The sequence below is a fragment of the Rhinoraja longicauda genome, chromosome 8, assembly GCF_053455715.1.
Source record: "Rhinoraja longicauda isolate Sanriku21f chromosome 8, sRhiLon1.1, whole genome shotgun sequence".
Taxonomy (NCBI): domain Eukaryota; kingdom Metazoa; phylum Chordata; class Chondrichthyes; order Rajiformes; family Arhynchobatidae; genus Rhinoraja; species Rhinoraja longicauda.
Genome location: NC_135960.1, coordinates 12083380 through 12106837, shown reverse-complemented (window position 1 = coordinate 12106837; position 23458 = coordinate 12083380). Strand labels below are relative to the sequence as shown.

Genomic DNA, 23458 nt, shown 5'->3' with positions numbered 1-23458 from the left:
AGAGGCATAGAAAATAGAAGCAGGGGTAAGCCATTCAGCCCTTCAAGCCAGCACCGCCATTCAATATGATCATGGCTGATCATCCAAAATCAGTACCCCGTTCCTGCTTTCTCCCCATATCCCTTCATTCCATTGGCCCCAAGAGCGGGGTTATGTCCGCGCCCAGGTGGCGCTGGAGAGGGACTGTGCGCTGTCCACGGGCACCCTGGGGGATTTCCGGGACCGCTGGGCACCGCGGGGGAATTGGATGCATCCTGGATAGGGATTGTAATATAATCGTATAGTAATTTCATTTTGTATATTTGTTTGCATTGTATTCTGGTGGTGGTTTCTGTTTTGTTTTACTGCATTGTAAATATTGTTTTTAAATAATTGAATAAAAAATTTTGACTAAAAAAAAAGAGCTAAATTTAACTCTCTCTTGAAAGAGGCCTACCCCTTATCCTTTTAGAATGATCAGAGGAATTCTTCCCATGTGCTGGACATTAATTATCTCTTCCCTCCCCCCCCCCCCCCCCCCCCCCACCCCCCCCCCCCCCACCCCCCACCCACCCACCCACCCACCCACCCACCCACCCACCCACTGCCTTCTGCGGCTGAGAATTCCACAGATTCACAACCCTCTGGGTGAAAATGTTTTTCCTCATCTCAGTCCTAAATGGCCTACCCCTTATTCTTAAATTCATCGAGCGTGGAAACAGGCCCTTCAGCCCAACTTGTCCATGCTGACCAAGATGCCCCATCCATGCTGGTCCCATCTGCCTGAATTTGGCCCATATATCCCTCTAAACCTTTCCTATCCATGTACCTGTCCAAATGTCTTTTAAATATATTGTGAAAGTACCCGCCCCAACTGTCCACACTACCAGCTCGATACCATATATCCTTCACCCGCTGTGTGGAAAAAGTTGCCCTTCAGGTTCCTATTAAATATTATTTTAAAAAGTGTTGGGAATCAAAGTGAACGTAGAAAAGTACACCATAGGAACAGGACCTTCAACCCACAATGTCCGTGCCGAACATAATGCCAAGATAAACTAATCGCATCTACGTACACATGATCCATACCCCTCCATTCCTAGCACATCCATGTTGCCTAGCTAAAGCCCTCGCCAATGCCACTATCATATCTGCCTCCACCACCACGGAAATTCGAGAAAATAATTAAACTCTAATCACTTGTACCACTTCAATAACCACACCAAACAAGTCAGGTAGAACTTCCCTGGGATTTATGTGGAATTAACAGCACCAAAGCAAGCAGCCTGGCCCAAATGGACCATGCTAGCGCTTCTACACATTTCCTCCCTCGACCATACACGTAAACCTTTCTCATCCTTTCCTTCACACACTTACCCAGTTTCTCTTTAAAACAACCTACACGATTTGCCTCAGCCACTCCATGCAGCCACAAGTTCCACTATCATCCACTTTAGAGTCGTAATTTGATAGGTGGTACAACACAGAAACAGGCCCTGCGGCCTACCACGTCCATGCCGACATATTTTGCCCAGCTACACTAATTCCATTTGCCTACATTGACTCTACAAACTGCCATACCTTGCCTGACCGAGTGTCCGTCTAAATGCCTCTCCAACAAAGTGATTGTACCCAATTCCACAGCATGTTCCAGGTACCCAACAGATTACCCAGAGGGGATCTCGAATGGAAATAAGGAGAGATTTCATCTTTCAGAGGGCAGTGGGGGGAGGTTCAGTCATTGATTGTGTTAAACATAGCAATCGACCAAATTCTGGATATTAAATGGATCGAGGCTAGAATAAGAATTATAGTGTGTGATGTGAATGATTAGGCATAGTTTAATTCTATGGGGAGCAGGCTTGAGGGACCACGTGGCCTACTTTAGGTCCTATGCTTCCAAGATCAGACCCTTTTTTGAAGAAAGGAGCCTCAGCATGTTCAGACATTCTTGGCAGCTCTGGTTTAAGGTTTGCAACCCTCCCTGGCATACATCCCAGCTACATAATCCAATCCGAATGGGATCCAATTTTATATTGCAAGATCCCATTGGGATTGGATATCTATATATTCGGAATGATTTATACGTACAAATGACTTGAACATATAAACGCAGACGGGTTGGTTTATGAAGTTTGTAAAAGACACCAAGATTGATGGGGTTCCAGACTGCGAGGAAGGCTGTCAAGGTATACAGAGGGATATACATCAGCTATAGAAATGGGCAGAGAAATGGTAGATGGAGTTTAATGCAGACAGGGAGGTCAAATTTGCGACGGTCAAATGCGAGAGGGAAAATATACAATTTATGGCATGACCCCCAACAGCATTGATATACAGAGGGATCTTGGTGTCCAAGCTCATTGTTCCCTGAAAGTGGCAACCCAAGTAAATAGAGTGGTAAAGAAGGCACATGGCATGCTTGCCTTCAGAGGTCAGGACATTGAGTATAGGAGTCAGGATATCACGATGCAGCCTTACACGACTTTGATTAGACCACATTGGGAATATTGCTGTCCAGTTCTGGTTGCCCCATTTTGGAAGAACGTGGAGGCTTTGGAAAGGGCACAGGGGAGGTTTACTGGAATGCGACCGGGATGAGGGAGTATTAGTGACAGGGAGAGGTTAGACAGACTTGGATTGCTTTCTCTGGAACACACGAGGTGACAGGGAGACCTGATGGCAGTATGTAGAGTTATGAGAGACACAGATAGGGTAGACAGTTAGAACCTTAATCTCAGGAATGGGGAAAAAAAAAAAATACTCGAGGGCATAGCTTTAAGGTGAGAGGAGCAAAGTTTAATAGGAGATGTGTGGGGCATTTAAAAAAAAAATAGAGAGTGCTTGGAAAGCATGGCCAAGGTTGGTGGTTGGGGTAGATACAATAGCGCCATTTATCATATCATATCATATCATATCATATATATACAGACGGAAACAGGCCTTTTCGGCCCACCAAGTCCGTGCCGCCCAGCGATCCCCGTACATTAACACTATCCTACACCCACTAGGGACAATTTTTTACATTTACCCAGCCAATTAACCTACATACCTGTACGTCTTTGGAGTGTGGGAGGAAACCGAAGATCTCGGGGAAAACCCACGCAGGTCACGGGGAGAACGTACAAACTCCTTACAGTGCAGCACCCGTAGTCAGGATCGAACCTGAGTCTCCGGCGCTGCATTCACTGTAAAGCAGCAACTCTACCGCTGCGCTACCGTGCCGCCCAAATTGGGATGGGCATATGGTTATGCAGGGAATGGAGGAATATTGGTTATGCACAGGTAGATAAGAGATGGTCTTGGCATCATGTTCGTCAAGGTTATAGTGGAACAATAGGTCTATTGTGGTGCTATGTTAGGTTACATCTGAATTTTGATACAGCACTTTGTTTTTTGCTCAAGATTCCAACATCCGCATTTCCCCCGTCTCTTCAATTTTCGGCTTTCTAATAGTTCTGTTTGGAGATACAGCAATGGAGAAAGCCCTTTGGCCCACCAAGTCAACGCCGACCATCGATCACACGTTCACACTAGTTCTACGTTATCCCATTTTATCATTCACTTCCCATGCACTTGGAGCAACCTGCAGAGGGCAATTAACCCGCAAGCCCACATACCCTTTGTGGTGTGGGAGAAACCAGAGCAAGCCCGTGCAGTCACAGGGAGAACGTGCCAACTCCACGCAGGCAGCACCCAAGGTCGGGATGGAGCCTGGTTATCTGGCGCTGCGAGGCAGCAGCTCTACCAACTCCACCAGCATCGGGTAAGATGGGAGCGTCCTGAAACTTTACTCTCTAATGAGAAGTGTGAACAAGAAGCCAGACCAGACTCGTCTTCATTACAGGAATCCCTGCAACTGGAGGCACGAAACTTAACGTTGTTCAGCAATGGAACTTCTCAGTCACCTTTCACTCGGTCAGTCGGTCGAGTATAACCCCGGTAGACCTGTGCGTTGTGGTGCACATAAATCTGAAAGGTGATGATTTTTTTTTCTCCTCTCTATTTCTCCAACAGCGAGCAGACAAACAAGATCCATTCATTATTCAGTGAGAAGCAGCACAACCGAGTTCTCTGGGCCTGCACTTCATTTTTGATAGTGTACAAGCAGATGCCAGAGCTACAAAGGAATCGCTGCCTAGCTCCAGAGATTGCTTTTGATAAAAGACGTGATCTCGAGCCGAGTGGGCTGCTGCTCCCGAGATTTCCAGGAAGGTGTCAAAAGAGGTGAGCAGCAATCAAACCGAGAGGGGAAAATATCAAAAAAGGTCCCGAGTCAAAGAAACTGTAGCTATCGTACTTGCTCTCCCCTCCTCCTCCCCTCTCCTCTCCTAATTCCTAAAAAAAAAAATTAGTACCTAATCAGATGTACAGCACTTTGGTCAACGTGGGTTGTTTTTAAATGTGCTATACAAATAAAATTGACTTGACTTGACTAATTCTATCCAGAGTCACTCACAGAATGACAGCCACTGTTACTGGGAGCATGTACAAGACATGATAAAATTATTTATGTACAAGAGACAGCACAGCACGAGTCTGAAGCTTGCAAACCACAATGCTAAACAAAATGTTGGCTGCTCTTAGATGGAACAAAGGGCTGAAAATTGTCCAGATGGTTTTGACAGCTAAAAGGAGACACAGAAAAATCAGGTGGTTAATGACATTTGGTAGTGGTATGAAGAAACCATTGCAGGAGCGGCAAACATTCAATCCTAACCTCGGGTACTGTCTGCGTAGAGTTTGCATGTATTCCTTGCGACCATGTGGATTTTCTCCGGGTGCTCTGGTTTCGTCCCACATGCCAGAGACTTGCGGGCTTGTGGATTCATTGGCGCACGGCAAAATTGCCCCTTGGTGTGTAGGGAGTGGATGTTCAAGTAGGATGACATAGAACAAAGATGTTTATCAAGGAGAGGGCGGTACCACGGAGTAGTTTAATTTAAAGATACAGCTTAGAAACAGCACTTTGGCCATGTCGACTATTCATTGCCCACTCACACCAGTTCCATGTTGTCCCATTTTCTCATCCACTCCCTGCACACAAGGGGCAATTTACAAAGTCCAATTAACCCACAAACCCTCTGAGATGTGGGAGGAAACCGGCGCACCCAGAGGAAACGCACGCGGTGACAGGGAGAACGTGCAAACTCCGCACAGAGGGGATCGAACACGAGCCTCTGGCACCGTGAGGCAGCAGCTCGACCAGATGTGCCACCCAGCTGCAACTCTGGGGTAGGATTCTTCTTTAAAGTTCCTCATCCATCCCCATTACTTTCCAAAGGTGTTTGCAGCACAGAGCATTTAGGTCGGTTTTAAGAAAGAATATGTACAGAGGCATCAACAAGGGAGAGAATCTGCACTCGGCAATGATGAGTTCCACATTCGAACAACAAAGGTTAAACTAACACGTGAAGAATGGGGAGGAAGTAGCACACAGCACAAGTCAATCTATTCAGGATAGGCTGAGTCAAGAGGGCCTAAAGCGAAAGGAAGTATATTAGCTCTATTCCACGTTGAGGTGAGTAAACATTGTACAAATCTGCACAATACCTACTGCTGCTACTGATAATGCAAACCACAAACAGCAAAGACATTTATTATATTTACATTCATTGTTCTGGAAACTCTCAGCAGCAAATTTACAGGAAATAAGTATTTGGATAGGCATCTTGTTCCTGAAACCATCTTCGTTACTACCCCCCCCCCCCCCCTCCCCCCCCCCCCCCCCTCCCAACTGCCCCCAGACCTTTCTGATTTTGCTTTACAGCATTGGGTGAAAAATGAAATGCAGCTGATCGAAATTGTATCACACACAGCGAGCTCAAGCATAGAAAGGAATTTCACCCCCTGCAGATCAAGTGTGGATCCTGTTCAAATGCAACAGGCTCGCTGATTTATCGAATTGTCTGCTTATGAAATGATACCTCAGATGTGTGTGTAACTAATTCACTGGAGAGCAGAAAATGATCTTGCTCAGAAACTTCAGGATCAGCTGGAGGAGGAGGGGAATAAAAAAACACCGAAGAGACACTCCAGGAATGGACGTGGCGTGGGAGCTGCTTGCTTTGCAGGGGAAAAGATGCAGATGTTTCGTTGAGAGGGAAAGATGTAACACAACAGCCTTTAGACTTTAGAGATACAGGGCGAACACAGGCCCTTCAGCCCATCGAGTCTGCGCCCGACCAGCAATCGCCCTGCAACCTGGCACTATCCTATACACCAGGGACGATTTACAATCTTACCAAAGCCATTTAACCCACAAAATTGCACGTCTTTAGTGTGTGGGTGGAAACCGGAGCGGCAGGAGAAAACCCATGCAGTCACAGGGAGAGCATGCAAACTCCACACGGACAGCACTCGAGGTGGGGATCAAACCCAGGTCTCTGAAACTGGTGGCAACAAATCTATCACTGAGCTAAATGTTTAGAGTTTTGGGTGATAATTAGTTTCTCATCATTTTTCTTCACTCTCACTGAAACTAAAGTATTTTAATTTAAACTGAAGTGCAATGCCATTCAAAACCGGCACTGGCTTTTACTTCACGCATGGCCCTTCACACTCTAGATAGTGGGTCAGCCATCTTCAATCTACATCCAGCAATGGCTACTAGACCAAAAGCAAAGTTCCAAGACATTTTCCCTTTCCTGGTTGGAATTCCATTAAAAAAAAACATATTAGTCATTCAATGTGAACATTGCTGGAAAGGTCAGCATATTGTTCGGTCTGAGTTGCCGTCTGAACATGGCGCATTATGCCATTTCGGAGGGTACTCTTCTGTATTAGTCAAGGTATCGATGGGAACGTGTACGTTCTTGTATCTGCAACCAAATATAATTCAGAAAGTAGAAACAAGGAACAGCAGTTGCTGGTTAATACACAAAAGAACACAAAGTGCCAGAGTAAGCCAGTGGATCAGGCAGCATCCTGGAGAACATGCATAGATGACGTTTCAGATCAAGACCTTCAGACAGTCCAAATAAGGGTGTAGGAAGGAACTGCAGATGTTGGTTTACACCAAAGATAGACAGTGCGCACATCATCTCTCCTATTTGGTTCAATTTTCTAACTCCTGCCCCCCCCCCCCCCCCCTTGATTATTGTGGTCTAGAGCAGGACTTTAGACAATAGACAATAGGTGCAGGCCATTCGGCCCTTCGAGCCAGCACCGCCATTCAATGTGATCATGGCTGATCATTCTCAATCAGTACCCCGTTCCTGCCTTCTCCCCATACCCCCTGACTCCACTATCCTTAAGAGCTCTGTCCAGCTCTCTCTTGAATGCATTCAGAGAATTGGCATCCACTGCCTTCTGAGGCAGAGAATTCCACAGATTCACAACCCTCTGACTGAAAAAGCTTTTCCTCATCTCAGTTCTAAATGGCCTACCCCTTATTCTTAAACTGTGGCCCCTTGTTCTGGACTCCCCCCATTTGGAATTTGGAAATTAAGGAATGTAAATAAATTGTGTAGGACGGAACTGCTGATGCTTGTGTAAATCGCAGACACACAAAATGCTGGAGTTACTCAGCGGGTCAGGCAGCATCGCTGGAGAAAAGGAATAGGTGGCATTTCGGGTCGAAACCCTTATTCATCCTGACCCGCTGAGTTACTACAGCATTTTGTGTCTATTGTTGCGGCAACTCATTCCATACACCCATCACATGAAAAAAGTTACCCCTCAGGTTCCTATTAAATCTTCATGATTTTGTACACCTCTGCACGATCACCCCCGATTCATATTCTCCCCTCCCCCTCCTCTCTTTAGGGGGAAAATAACTCCAGCTATTATCGACACTTTCAGGAGGCACTGAAACTAAACCAATGCCTCTCCATCTTTCCTCCACTATCCCTCCCAGCAGAAAGCCCACACCATTCCATTCCTTGAACATCCTAAACCGACTACAGTTCCTGCAAATTCAAAGCAATTGCAAGGTTTGAGGAATCAAAGGGATTTTGGAAAAATGAGCGTTGGCTGGGGGAAATCTAGTTGACAGATCCGGCCTTTGAAATGACCGGAGATCACCGAAGAATTCCCCATCCTTCAGCTTCTGAGGAAACATTCGCTAACAGCCATCAGGTTCGGGGGATAAAAAAACAAACTCTCAGAGACCAAGCAACAGGGAGAGTAAGAAAATAACTGCAGATGCTGGTGCAAATCGAAGGTATTTATTCACAAAATGCTGGAGTAACTCAGCAGGTCAGGCAGCATCTCAGGAGAGAAGGGATGGGCGACGTTTCGGGTCGAGACCCTTCATCAGACTGAAGACGGGTCTCGACCCGAAACGTCGCCCAATCCTTCTCTCCTGAGGTGCTGCCTGACCTGCTGAGTTACTCCAGCATTTTGTGAATAAGCAACAGGGAGAGCTCAGGGCAAGAGGCAACTCTCCTAGTATCCTCCCCCTACCCCACCGCCAAAAAAGAACAAAGCAGGAAACATGGAAACAAGGCCAGAGTTTCTGAGCACAACCTGTACAGAATCAAAATCATTTAGCAACTCTTTCTGCGCAGCTAATGAAGACAGCAGTTGAGAGAAGTCTGGTCCAGGAGTTTATTAACCATTTCCTGCTTTATTATAAGAAAATAACTGCAGATGCTGGTACAAATCGAAGGTATTTATTCACAAGATGCTGGAGTAACTCAGCAGGTCAGGCAGCATCTCAGGAGAGAAGGAATGGGTGTCGTTTCGGGTCGAGACCCTTCTTCAGACTTTATTGTGAGAGGACTAGAATATAAAAACAGGAATGTAATGATGAGGCTTTATAAAGGCACTGGTCAGACCACATTTGGAGTACTGTAAGCAGTTTTGGGCCCCATATCTGTGGAAGGATGTGCTGGCTCCGGAGAAGATCCAGCAGAAGTTTACGAAAATGATCCCAGGAATGACTGGGTTAACATACGATGAGCATTTGATGGCACTGGACTCGCTGGAGTTAAGAAGGATGAGAGGGGACCTCATTGAAATTTACTGAATAGTAAAAAGCCTGGATAGAGTGGATGTGGAGATTAGGATGTTTCCACTAGTGGGAGAGTCTAGGACCAGGGGCCATAGCCTCAGAATAAAAGGACATACCTTTAGAAAGACGAGAAGGAATTTCTTTAGTCAGACGGTGGTGAATCTGGGGGGAATTAATTGCCACAAAAGGCTGTCGAAGCCTTCAATTGCTATTTTTAAGGCAGAGATTGATAGATTCTTGATTAGTGAGACCATCAGGGGTTATGGGGAAAAGGAAAGAGTATGGGGTTAGGAGGGAGAGATAGATCAACCATGATTGAATGGCAGAGTAGTCTTGATGGGCCGAAAGGCCTAATTATGCTCCTGTATCTTGTGAACTTATGGTCTGAGAATTAACTGCTGACTTTTTCTTCATTTTACGAGTGATTTCTTCATTGTAACTGAACATATTTGCAGACAGAAACCTGTATTTATTTAGTACCCATGTGATCCAACTAAATGTTTCTGAAATGGAGTTACTGTTATCAAATGAGAAAGTCATCAATCAGCTTCCACAAACAGCAATGTGCTAACGATTACATTATCTGGTTTAATGACACTACTTAAGAGTTCACTATGTGCCAGAAAAACAGGGTGAATTCACTCTTTGTGCACAATAAACCTACTTTCTACCCAAAAGGATGTTCATGAGACCACAAACACATTCTTCCAACAATATGAAGCACCATTAATGACCCAAGGCACTTCTGAGCAGCGTTACCAAACAAAATTTAGCACAGAGTCACACATTCAGAGTTACATTGGCACAGTGTCCAAACGCTCATTCAAAGAGGCGGTTTTTAAAGCATGTCTTGAAGGAAACGTTTAGAGATATTCTTGTTCTATGCCTGTTTCGCAAAGTTTCATACAGGCATAGAACACGAAAGATGTAGCATGGAAACAGGCCCTTCTGCCCCTCCATGCCGACCATCGATCACCCAGACACAAGTTCTATGTTATCCCTCTTGCACATCCTACACACTGGGGGCAATTTAGAGAAGACAAATAACCTACATTCTTTGGAATGTGGGAGGAAACCGGAGCACCCGGAGAAATCCTCCGCAGTCACAGGGAGAATGTATAAAACTGCACAGACAGCACCCGAGGTCAGGGTCGAACCCAGGTACCTGGCGCTGTGAGGCAGCAGCTCTACCGCTGTGCCACCTTGCCGCTCCTGATGAGAGATAAAGGGAGGTGGAATGAGGGGGGGGGGTGAAATGAAAGGAAGAAATCTAGAACTTAAAGAGCCTTGGCATCTGAAGGCAGGGGGAACAAGGAAAGGGCAAAGAGATGTACTCGCTGGAATTTAGAAGATTGATGGGGGATCTTATAGAAACTTACAAAATTCTTAAGGGGTTGGACAGGCTAGATGCGGGAAGATTGTTCCCGATGTTGGGGAAGTCCAGAACAAGGGGTCACAGTTTAAGGATAAGGGGGAAGTCTTTTAGGACCGAGATGAGAAAGTTTTTTTTCACACAGAGAGTGGTGAATCTGTGGAATTCTCTGCCACAGAAGATAGTTGAGGCCAGTTCATTGGCAATATTTAAGAGGGAGTTAGATGTGGCCCTTGTGGCTAAAGGGATCAGGGGGTATGGAGAGAAGGCAGGTACGGGATACTGAGTTGGATGATCAGCCATGATCATATTGAATGGCGGTGCGGGCTCAAAGGGCCGAATGGCCTACTCCTGCACCTATTTTCTATGTTTCTATGTTTCTATATGAGACAATAGACAATAGGTGCAGGAGTAGGCCATTCAGCCCTTCCTAGTTACATCCTCAAAAAATTCCAGTAGATTTGTCAAGCATGATTTCCCCTTCGTAAATCCATGCTGACTCGGAATGATCCTGTTACTGCTATCCAAATGCTCAGCAATTTCGTCTTTTATAATTGACTCCAGCATCTTCCCCACCACTGATGTCAGACTAACTGGTCTATAATTACCCGCTTTCTCTCTCCCTCCTTTCTTAAAAAGTGGGATAACATTTGCTATCCTGCAATCCACAGGAACTGATCCTGAATCTATAGAACATTGAAAAATGATCTCCAATGCTTCCACTATTTCTAGAGCCAGATTCCACTATTCTAGAGCATGAGGATGATCAAAGGGCCAGAATCAGAGCAGGTCAGAGACCTCAAAACGAGTGCACGCTGGAAGAGATTAGAAAGATCGGAAGCGATTCCTGGAGTAATTACGGAATAGCAATCGTTAGCTGAAACCATGATTGAATATTTCACCCTCCCAGACCAGCAGAAATAAAGGCAAGCATTCTGTTACTTGGGCATAGACCAAAGTTAGGACCTGATGGATTTTTATGATCGAGTCCCAGATTTTCTGATGAGCCATCAGGAAGGTAAGGGAATCCAGTTGGACAGAAAACAGAAAGAGGCTGCTATAAACAAAGTGTATTTTATATTAAACTATTTATTTAAATAAATACACCGTTCCTTCATCCATTTTGCTTTGCAACACATCAGGAAATCATTACCCCTCAAGGTCACTATCAGCCATTTAAGTTAAATCAATTCAAGTTAGCATAAGTGTACTTCAGCAGCCAAACAGCTCTCCACAGCAGGAACTAAAAGATCGGCCAGACATTCTCGCATTGCCCCGTGCACAAAGAACTGTGTTGATAGACGCTGTGAGGAGAGTTATCTGGATCTTTTTTTTAAAAAATCTGACAGCCTTTCATGTGGTACTTGTCGGGAGAACTGTCAGTAATAAGGACACATAGCAGCTGCTTGTAAGGATATCATAAACAATAACGTGGCAAAGCCCCACTGGATAGCCTGCTCCGGTCATCTGCTGGTCAGTGAATTCCTCTCCTGCATTTTGCTAGAAGCTGAAGACACAAGGCAAGACAGAAAGCACCAATGCTCACACGAACGTTTAAAAAAAAAAGATAGAATAGGCAATTTTTAATTTTTTTTTTAACTCTTTCATAAAGCACTTTTCTGAATTCTGGGGTGACTCAAGCTACTTCACAGCCATTGAAGTACCGAAGGTAACGTTACAAGACTTTAATTATAGCTTTCCCGGCAATGAACAGATTATGGGCAGCACAACAAAAAAAACGCTGAGGCAGGAACTCAAACACGGATGGAGTGCAACACCGTAAACCTGTTTAAAAAAAAAAAAAAGAATCCCTCTGTATTTTCAGAGAAATTAATAGCGCATTATTTTGCCAAGTCCCTTCACAGAACGACCAGAAGAATTCCTGTCTTCAGCATTGTGAATCCCAACTGAAAGACCTCCCTCTTGATCACAAGCACAGGATGACTGCACACATGCATGCCCCCCCCCCCCCCGAGGTGCAAGTAGAAGGATTCGAAAGTTGACAAAAGAAAACTTAAGGGTTTTATATTAAGTTAAACACAAAGTGCTGGAGCAACTCAGCGGGTCAGGCAGCATCGCCGGAGGACATGGATAGGTGACATTTCGGGACGGGACCCTACTTTAGACTTCGTATTTGACGACACAACGGGCGGGATTGAAAACACTTGCACTCAACGTGTCAAAGCTCAGCAGATAAAGAATTCGCCCACCGGAAAAATAGTGCGCAAGGAAAGACGCATTTTAAAGAAATATTTTGATAAAGGTCACTCACATTCAATGGCAATTCGTCCCATTTGTTCTCAGAGGCAACGACAAGGGTGACGCATTGCTTTTTTTCCACACTCCCCCTCTGTGGTCCCAAGAATGTGGGTGCCCTTTCCTTGGCGATACTTTAACTTATCAGCAGTTCGACCCAATCGGCTGAGAATGATTTTAGCGCCATTGTACGAAGAAGGCTAAGATTAAGTTTTGGGGGTGGGTGGGTGGGGTTGTCCTATTTAAACTTTTAAGACAGAAAAACAACAGGTTTCCACCGGAGTGAAGAAAGAGAATATCTGATCAATAATCCCTGACAAGAGTGAATGTGTGAGAAACGCGGCATAATGGTGTTCTTGAAGATGAAAGTGATATCCTGATCGTCGGTTTCAGAGGGAGATGACCACAGCTTTAGGCTGTGAAAAAAAAACCTGAATAGCCCATCATTTCTTTGCAGTCTTTTCATTCCCACTGGCCTGACTGCTGGAACTCTTCATTGAGCACAATAGCAACCGCACTAAATCTTTCTTCTTATGCAAATCGCTGCCATCAGGCCCTCACACCAAATAACTTTCTCTGAAGCCTACAGTCACAGAAACCATTGGGCGCTCCGCAACAAAATCAAATATAATTGCTGTAATGATAATTAAAATTGCCCCTGCTCTCCGAATCCCACTTCAGGTTACTCGGCAACACGGTCCTAACTCAGATACCCTCCCACGCCACTTCTACCCACCCGCACCATCCTAATTTACCCCACACAAAGCTAATGGACATTATCAATGTATGGCAACCAATTCCTCCTCATCTCCACAATAGATAAACTGTTTAATTATTTTGGCCAGTGAAAGGATGGCACTACATTACTTTCAGCCCTGCAAAAATTAAAATGGTCACCCTGCCTCAAGCAAGTTGGTTTTTGTAAGTCTGTGCTGGATAACCTGACAGCCTAAATTGTTCACGTTATTATAAAAAATCTCAATCAGCTCCCATGGAAAAAGAATGTAATAGCCGGGAACAATTTTTCACCTAGGTGTGAGAAGTATTTTTTTTTTCAATAATTTTTTTTCCCCAAACGTTTTTCAATTTTTTTTTCCCCAATTAGTTACAGCCTACAATTTGCTGCTTTTTAAAAGGTGATGGAAATAAAATTCATTAGGATTTACAAAAAGGAATCTGATGGGCTTAAAAAAAAAATAGTTTGCAAGGGAGAATGGAAGGAGGAGAATGTGACTGTCAGAAAGGCCGAGTGAGAAACTAGAATGGATTTGATGGGCTGAATGGCTTTCTTTGTAAGTCATCACAATTCTATGACTATACATGCTTCCAGAGAGCTCATCAAATGGCACAAATGGACCCCTTCAACAAGAAGGGTATTTTTTTGCATTAACAAATCCTCAAACACTTTCCAGCCAGCTACAGGCATAGATAGACAACCTTCAGCGAAGAATAAATAAACTGGCTTTAGTTTCGCCAAAGTTTCATTGAAGAGAGTTCTGCCTCATACCCATCTAGGTATAGGGATAGACAACCTCAGAACCATGAAGTGGCTATCGAGTTTAGGGTACGGAAACTCATTGGGCCATTAGAAAACTACATATGGAACCTCATCACAAGCCAATTCTGGGACAACAGATAAACTAGCAACAAGATTGATTTCACTCTTGGGGTACTCTGGTAGTAAGAGAGGGAGGATTGTTCATTGAAAAGATGGGCAATGAGGGCCTAGGAATTGAAATTTAATCGAAGGGTTGAAGGGTGTGCAAGGTCTTCTCGGTCAGGAGGGGCTGGTTATGTAAAGATGAGACAAAGGGAGTCTGAAAACGGGTCTCAATTGGAAACATCACCTATCCATGTTCTCCAGAGATGCTGCCAGACCCACTAAGTTACTCCAGCACATTGTGTCTTTTTCTGGTAGTTACCTTGTTGTGACATGTTGGCTTGAAAATAAAGTGCGGACGGTTGCATTGAAGACATTAAAACGATGTGGAGGGGTTAAGGATCGAATTATATTGACTGCGGTCAAAGAGTACTTTTTCAATGACTGTCTCTGGAGCAATCTCAGGACATTAAACATCAAAGGCACTGGATTGAAAAGAAGAAAAATGGAATGTTTAGACGAGCTGAGCACAAAGCCAGAGGTCAGCTGGTCCAGAGATATTAAAAAGGCACCACATCACCTTTTCCAACATGCCCAAAACCAATTAAAATAAACTCCCTTACAATACCCGGTATTGTAAACAGTCTTTTTTAAACACAATATTTCCAATGAATTAGTTAACACATTCTCCTTAAAAGAAGAGATTCTAGCAATGATAGTTTCGAGGTAAAAGTAATAAACTTTAATCAACAGAGCAACATCATGTATAAAAATTAACCACTATATTACTAAACAATGGAAGTAAACCTCAGGACTATTTATAATCAGAGATAAAATTCAAAAAAGTGCAGATAGTGTAGGTTTCATTATTTACTGTCAAAATATACCTCCTATGCTAATTTCTACAGCCAGAAATAAGTGGTGTTCATATCAAAACATCCCAGAATGACATCTTAATGTAGTTATCAAGGTTTTGCGGATAAAGAAACTGCCTACAAGCACTTAATCATGGTGGTGCATTCCTTACTAAGATACAGTTAGGGACAGTACATCTGCAAAATTATCCTTCAAGTTACTTTTCCAGAAGGGTAAATGGATCGGTGTACAATGTTAAAAATATTAGCAGATCCAGTAACCGTTTTTAATATGCAAAAAAAAGCATTAATGTAACATCTGTCATCACATCCCTAGCGCTCGTGTTATTCACTGTATTTCCAACTGAGCTCACCCCATCCTGCTAACACAGTCACTACTTCCCCAGTGCCAGTGACAATAAACACATCTACAGTGGCCATGACTGTCACCACAACACAGTACCAGTAGGATTAACCATCTCCCCAGTGCCTGTAGCAGTCACCACATCCCCAGGGTCAGTGAGAATCGACACATTTACAGTCATAGAGTGGTAGTCATAGTCATAGTGTGGAAATAGGCCCTTCTGCCTAACTTGCACACACCAAACAACATGTCCCATCTACACTAGTCCCACTTGCCTGCGTTTGGCCCATATCTAAACCTGTCCTATCCAGGTACCTGTCCAATTGCTTCTTAAACGTTGCGATAATCCCAGCCTCAACCACCTCCTCCGGCAGCTCGTTCCATACACCTTTGTGTGAAAAGGTTACCCCTCAGATTCCTATAAAATTATTGTGCCAATTATTGTGATTACATCTCCAGTGCTAGGTTTAAGTTTAGGATTATTATTGTCATTTGGCCAGTCCAAGGGTAGTGGGTTATTGTTGATATTTGCTTACAAAGTCTGCTACAGATTTCTTCATTGGCCCTCACCCCTTCGCTTCTCACTGCTTCACATGACTGGTTAGAAGGCAGCACCTGGTAGAACTGCTGCCTCACAACGCCAGAGACTCAGGTTTGATCCTGACCTCAGGTGCTGCCTGTATGGAGTTGGCACGTTTCCCCTGAAACCACGTGGGTTTCCTCCGAGTGCTCCCGTTTCCACCCAAATCCCAAAGAGGTGCAGGATTGTAGGTTAATCGCCCACTGTAAAAATTGCCACAGGCATGTAGGGAGTAGCTGAGACAGTGGGATAATGGTTTCTTTACTGTTACGTGTACCAGGTACAGCGAAATATATTTTTTGCATACAGCTCAGCAAACCTATCTCCGTACATACGCACAATCACCCCGGTCAGTACAGTATGCACAGAACAGCCCACTGAGTCCGTATGCAAGAGGCACCATTTTGTAGTAGTAATAGTAGTAGTAGTAGTGTGAATGGGTGATCTTTGGTCAGCCTGGACTCAGTGGGCCGAAGGGTCTGTTTCCATGGTGTATGTCTAAATTAAACTAATTGTGTACCGCGGCACAGGGCAAAATCTAATTGGATAGCAGGCAAAACAAAATCAGATAATATTACACATAAATACAATCAAGTAGGGCAAAGGATAGATACAGAGTGCAGAGTGACTAATGTTAGTCAGCAGGTGACCAGTACTTTTGTAAGCCACCACGTGCCAAAGTAACTGTCTGTCACTATATTGGCCTGTGAGGATCAGTTCCAACATCACCAGTGATAATCTCAGAGACCATATCTCTGGTATTTGTGTCAATTATCATAATCGCTGTTACTGACATTTAGACAGTAGGTTGCCAGCGGTACTGACAATCACCGTACACCACTCTAGTGTCAGTGAGCACACCCCCATCACCCACAGTTCAACCATGCCTAACGTAGTGTCAGTCACCATATCCTCAGCGTGGCTATCATTCTCCACACCCCGTAGGTTTACTAGGTTAATTCCCGGAATGGCGGGACTGTCATATGTTGTACTGGTCCCACCTCTCCCAGAACTGGTTCCAATGTCCTAAAAATTTGAATCCCACCCCCTTGCACCATTTTTCAAGCCACGTATTCATCTGAAATATCCTCCTATTCCTACTCTGACTAGCACGTAGAAGGATGAGAGGGGATCTTATCGAAACATATCAGATTATTAAGGGGTTGGACACGTTAGAGGCAGGAAACATGTTCCCAATGTTGGGGGGGGAGTCCAGAACCAGGGGCCACAGTTTAAGAATAAGGGGTAAGCCATTTAGAACGGAGATGAACAAAACTTTTTCAGTCAGAGAGTTGTAAATCTGTGGAATTCTCTGCCTCAGAAGGCAGTGGAGGCCAATTCTCTGAATGTATTCAAGAGAGAGCTAGATAGAGCTCTTAAGGATAGCGGAGTCAGGGGGTATGGGGAGAAGGCAGGAACAGGGTACTGATTGAGAATGATCAGCCATGATCACATTGAATGGTGGTGCTGGCTCAAAGGGCCGAATGGCCTACTCCTGCACCTATTGTCTATCAGAACATTGCCAATCCAAAGTTAATCATCTGATCCACAGTGCCAGATACCACACACCGAGAGCCAGTAACAGTCACTACAAACCCCGAGGATGGGGCTTGTACCCAAAACGTCACCTATTCCTTTTCTCCGAAGGTGCCCCCTAGCCCGTTGGATGACTCCAGCACTTTGTGGCTATCCTCAGTGTAAACCAGCATCCGCGGTTCCTTCATACACTACAAACCCAGTGATGGTCACAACCACACTGCCACTCACTACAACTCCAGTGACAGTGGTAGTCAGAATATTTCCAGAGCCAGTGGCAATCAATGCATTTTCAATGCCAGTGAAGGTCGCCTCAGCCCCAGTGCCAGTGAAGGTCACCTCAGCCCCAGTGCCCGTGAAGGTCACCTCAGCCCCAGTGCCAGTGAAGGTCACCTCAGCCCCAGTGCCAGTGAAGGTCACCTCAGCCCCAGTGAAAGGTCACCACAGCCCCTGAGGTTGTCTCCGCTGCCCTAGTGCCAGTGAAGGGTCAGCCCCAGTGATCAACCTATCTACAGTGTCCACAATCTTCACCACAGCCCCAGCACTCAAAGGAGTCACCACATCACTCATGTGCCAGTCCGCGCACTCCATACTACTTAAATTACCACATCACTCATGTTTATGTCAGTCCATGTGCTCTCCAGAATATGTTTTTTTTTTAAATTGAAGAGTTACATAAAAACAGAAGCAAAATTCACCTTAATGTTTTCACGGTGCCATTAGTTTGCTAACTTCCCATTATGAATTATGCGGTAAATCCACGTTCTAAATTCACAAAACATTAAAACTGAAGGCTGCAGATGATTTGTGCTTCAGCTTATAAGTATGCAAGTCAATCTATAACAGCAGCTTTTTGCACCTCCAGCAGTACATTTTAATGATTTTAATGACCAAGTAATCAGTTAAGAGTCTACTCAGGCAAACCTAGCAATTAGAAATGACGACAGACACAAAATGCTGGAGTAACTCAGCGGGTCAGGCAGAATCTCTGGAGAAAAGGTGATGTTTCGGGTCGGAACCCTTATTCAGACTGCCTTCTTCGAGTTCTGACCCGAAACGTCAACTATTCCTTTTCTCCAGAGATGCTGCCTGACCAGCTGAGTTACTTCAGCACATTGTGTCAATCTTCGGTATAAACCAGGATCCGCAGTTCCTTCCCACACAATTAGAAATGATGTCCGCGTGTCTGACATGTCGTGCTGTGCTTTCATTACCAGGCTCTGTCACCGTAGGTTCTCCCTCTGCTGTGTAAACGCACCACTCCCGAAATTGTTATCACTTCTGTTGGGACGTGCACAGCCATCATTTATTGCCTTTCCTAATTGCTTCCTGGACCATTTCCTGAATTGTTTCCTTACAACAGCAAGATTTAAAAGACGTTTGGACAGGTTCACAGAGAGGAAGGTTTCAGAGGGATATGGACCTAACGTGGGCAAATGGGACTAACTAAGATTGGTCGGCATTTGTGAGTTGGGCCTAGGGGGCCTATCTCTGTTCTGTATGACTCCATAAACTGATAATATTGTTACTATTAGTTTAAGGTCAGTTGAGAGTCAATCACAATGCTGTGGTCATAGAGTCATGCAGCGTGGAAAAAGGCCCTTCGGCCCAACCTGCCCCATCTACGCTAGTCCGACTTGCCTGCTTTTGGCCCATATCCCTCTAAACCTACTCTATCCATCTATAACCCTGCCTAAATGTTTCTTAAATGTAGATTTAGAATCACACGGTTGTCCAGCCTAAGTCTTTTCCTGAATGAGACATGCTTTTAATTCCAGATTTGTTCAATTACTTAGATTTTAATTCCCCAGAAGTCATGGTAGAATTTAATACGATACGCATGATCACTGTAATGGCCCAGCAACCTATCCTACGAAACTGGCATCCAGGGTACTCGGAAGTACATCTTTTAAATACGCATGCCATTGCAAACTGCCTCTTAGTTACTACAGCAGCCTGCTTTGGGCCACAGAATCAAAGATTTCTCATTGAATCTTACCGAATAGTGAAAGGCTTGGATAGAGTGGATGTGGAGAGGACGGTTCCATTAGTGGGAGAGTCTAGGACTAGAGGTCAAAGCCTCAGACTTAAAGTACATTCCTTTAGGAAGATGAGGAGAAATTTATTTAGTCAGAGGTTGGCGAGGAATTCTTTGCCACAGGCCGTGGAGCTCAAGTGAATTGATAATTAAGGCATAGATAGATTCTTGATTAGTACAGGTGTCAGGGGTTATGGGGAGAAGGTAGGAGAATGGGGTTAGGAGGGATAGATCAGCCATGACTGAAAGGCAGAGTGTACTTGATGGGCCAAATGGCCTAACTCTGCTCTATCACTTATGATCTTATGACGTCCATGCTAGTCACCAATAAGACCTGCCGATACAGATTTTCCAAAAGAACCTCAACACATAAGCTGCAGTTCAAGCAGGACAGATAAAGAAGGACTTACTGAAAACTAAATATATATATTACTGAAAGAAAACACGAGCCTTTTTGGGCATGCAAGATAATTAAATCAACGTTTCCACATGTCGAAACCACGGGTATTTAAAATACCACTCGAGCATTGAGAACCATCAGACATGGCATCAAACATGCCAGAAACTACACATCACAAATTGCAAACAAGAGTAAACACTGGTATCAATGGTGAATTTTCAATATAATGTTGCCTGATGGTAACGCAGAACTGTCAACTAACTAATTAACCAAATTCCAGTAAATTGTATGCAATACTTTCAATGAGGTCGATTTGGAGCAAATAAGCAAGATGACTCTACACGTTTCATGTTGTCGGACTTCATAGAAGCTCCCCTTCAAATTGGCCTTACACCACAGAATGATCCAAGAAAATGTAACTATAATTTAGACATCCAGATTTGTACATAATATGTTGGCCATTTCTTTCAGTGTTTGCTTAAAACCCCTATTTCCCAGTGCTCCTTTACTAAAATACCACTTTCATATTTAAATGCAATCACGAATGTGTTCTCTGCAAGCGAAAAACTGCACAGACACACACACACAAAAAAAGGCACATTTCTTTGGAAAACCACAGATTCAAACTGATGCCAACGTTTTCAAAAAACAAAATAGCAGTCGGATAATTTCAAGATTACAAAAGTTTCCAGAAAAATAAGCTTTCGTGCAATGAATCCAAAAAGTTTTGTTTTTTTTGTTGGCCAAAACACAAGACATAATCTTAAAAGTAAAAAATTCTTGCACCCTTATTGGAACGATCACGTGCCTCCAGGATTGGACCAAGACCTTATTTTTCCTCTCAGAGGATCACGAAGAACCAATCCCTTGAGGGTCTCAGACTTCACCGGGCGATGTTGCCAGTTCGAATTAATTATTATCAATAAAATAATTCCACGTACACATTTTTAAAAAAACACACATTGCAATTATTGCATTGACATTACTCTACGCTGAAGTGCAGCAGCAGTATCTTCACACATGTACGTTCAGTAAGTAACAATATCTCGGCTACATTTTTGCAACACTGCACCTTTAAGGTCAATTCAGTGCAGCGAAGTTTTGCGCCTCGGCTCGGATGGGGGGCAACAGCTTGGACAGTTAGGATGAAGGAACAGTGGTACTTTTCGCAGCTGCAGACCCCCTGATTTTCGTTGGCTTTAAAGAAAGCACGCAGTTGCTATAATCAGTTCGCTCTGAAAGTGATGCCAATGAAGGCGCAGAGTTTAATCCCAGCGCAGGATGGTAAAGTGGGTAGTTTAAAATAGTTGTTGGAGAAATTAATTTGGTTAGGAGCTTCACGTAATGTAAAACTCAGGCAAAGAAGAACCTGAGTTACCCGGGGAGGGGGAGAGAGGGAAGTTTGTGCTCTTGAAATTACAACTCAACTGGAAACATACAAGGGCGCCGCTTCGTCAAGCTCTCTGGTACAAGGGTAGCAATCAAACAAATCGCACAAAGCAACATTACACGTAGGGATCGACTAAAGAGAGTGACATCAACGATAAAGAAAGTTGCCGTCTAACATTGTTCTGCTCCATTACGAGTCTCCCATTCCGCACAAACCCGAGTCAAATTGGGTTTTAGGGGGAGAGAGGGGTGAAGAGAGAGAGAGAGAGAGAGAGATTTACTCTTCCTCTAACTCGCCCCCTCCAATTTCAACTCCTTAATAAGCCTGGCGCCCGACACTCAACAAAATACTCGTCAAAAAAACAACAAAAAAATGGGATCAGGTTGCAAAGAACGAAAAAATATTTGGAATTCCATAAAAGGTAATCAGGACAAAAGAAGGCAGCGTTTGGGAAAAGGAGCGTGAACGAACAGTAAAACTTGTTTGCAAACTTTTTGTTTTGTTGGTGGAAGCTGTTGTTTTTTTTCCATCATTCCCACCCCAACACAAGAAAGTCATCACGTTTTTACTGAGAATCACAATTCCTCTCCCCCCACTCCCAAAAAAAACCAGCAGCAAAAAGTTTAGAAAAGACCATAAACAATACTTAACAAAGTTGCAGCAATTAAGTGTAACTCGTAGTTGATTTAAAAAAAAAAAAGTGCAACGAGGCAATGAAGTGCAGCAGTCCTTTTACAAAAAAAACAAAACTGGGCAAATGCAAAAACTTTACCTGGTTAGCAGTGGAGATTCTGGTGTGAAATCCGATCCGTGTGCTTGGCTGAGAAGTCTTCAAACTTGCAAGAAACAACTAGGTTTCTTTAAAACAAAACAACAAAAAACAACTCAACAACCTCACTCGCGTGCAGAAGGTTCTTTTTTTTAAAAACAAAAAAATAAAACACAGAAAAAATTACTGAAACCGTTATCAGCAAAAAGCAGGGCTGCCAAAAAAACAACAAAAAAACAAAAATCCACACGTCAAAAGTAAAGCTTCCCAAAACGGTCTTAAGTAACAGCGAAGAAATCCGGTAGCCTGTTCTCTGTCTGTCTGTCTGTGTGTGTGCGTTTTTAAGGATTCAGTTCAGTGTCGGACTTTGACGAGTTGGGACCGCTGCCGGCGTGTCTGCTTGAGCCGTGACTCCTTAGACAAGATACACGCGGGAATTTAAAAAAAAAAAGAGGCTTTCCTCTCTGCTCAGTTCGCCAGAGGACAATTTCCAAACTTTTTCTCCCCCCCCCCCTCTCTCTCTCTCTGCCTGCCCCTCTCTCCCCTCCCTCCCTCTCTCCCAGTCCCACTAGTCACCAGCTCTGACCAGCAAAAGCATTCACTGGGAGTAGTTGTGTATGTGTGTGATTTGATCCCTTTCCCCTCTTTTCTCCCCCCGGTGAGTCCCAATCATTTGTTACTCGGGAGCAGTTGGTTCCCAGTTCGTTTCAGAAACCCGGGAATGGATTTAATCAGAGATTCTTTCGAGCTACTTTCTTGCAGTTTTATGGGGGGGGTCCCCCCCCCCCCCCCCTCCCTTCCTTCTGCCAAGCTGCGTCTTCTGAATATCAAATTTAGGGTCTTATTTTGTTTTTTTAAAACTTTTATTCCGCCTGCAAAATGCATATAATGCACGGATTTCAAACAGTAAAAATAATCCACGAATTTGGTATAAACCTTGAATCAAAACCATGCGTTTTCCCCAATGTTGGATATTCTTTCTAAATTATTCATGTAACTTTGGAATGAGATTTGTTTTTAATCTTTCTTAACACTGATGACCACACAAATTATGTTGTGATTCCAATCATTTTATATCAACTACTTTTTTTTGGGGGGGGGGGGGGGGGTAGGGGTGTGATGTGATAAATATTTTTAGGCCAGCAGATTAAAATCGATATTTTCAGAATTCATATGCAATCGGCGCAATGTCTGCATTGGTCACGAATGCTTTAAATTCATACTTTTTTCCACTGGAGTTGTTGGTGCTTCTCTGTGCTTTGCTGACCTCTACTGGCAAATCATCCAGGCGCTTGTGTTTGCAATCTCCTCTGACTGTGGCTGGGAACCTTCCTCTGCAGTTTAATCCATGATCATCCTCGCAT

At 44.0% G+C, this 23458-nt stretch overlaps 1 protein-coding gene across 1 annotated transcript in view; it reads right to left on the bottom strand.

Moving 5' to 3' along the window:
• The window catches only part of gli2a (GLI family zinc finger 2a), a 425818-nt gene extending 403481 nt beyond the window's left edge, over positions 1 to 22337 (bottom strand). The window contains exon 1 of the mRNA XM_078403330.1: positions 22098 to 22337. The gene's annotated coding sequence lies outside the window, so the exon portion shown is untranslated. The remainder of the gene's footprint in view (positions 1 to 22097) is intronic.
• Between the last annotated feature and the right edge of the window lie 1121 nt (positions 22338 to 23458).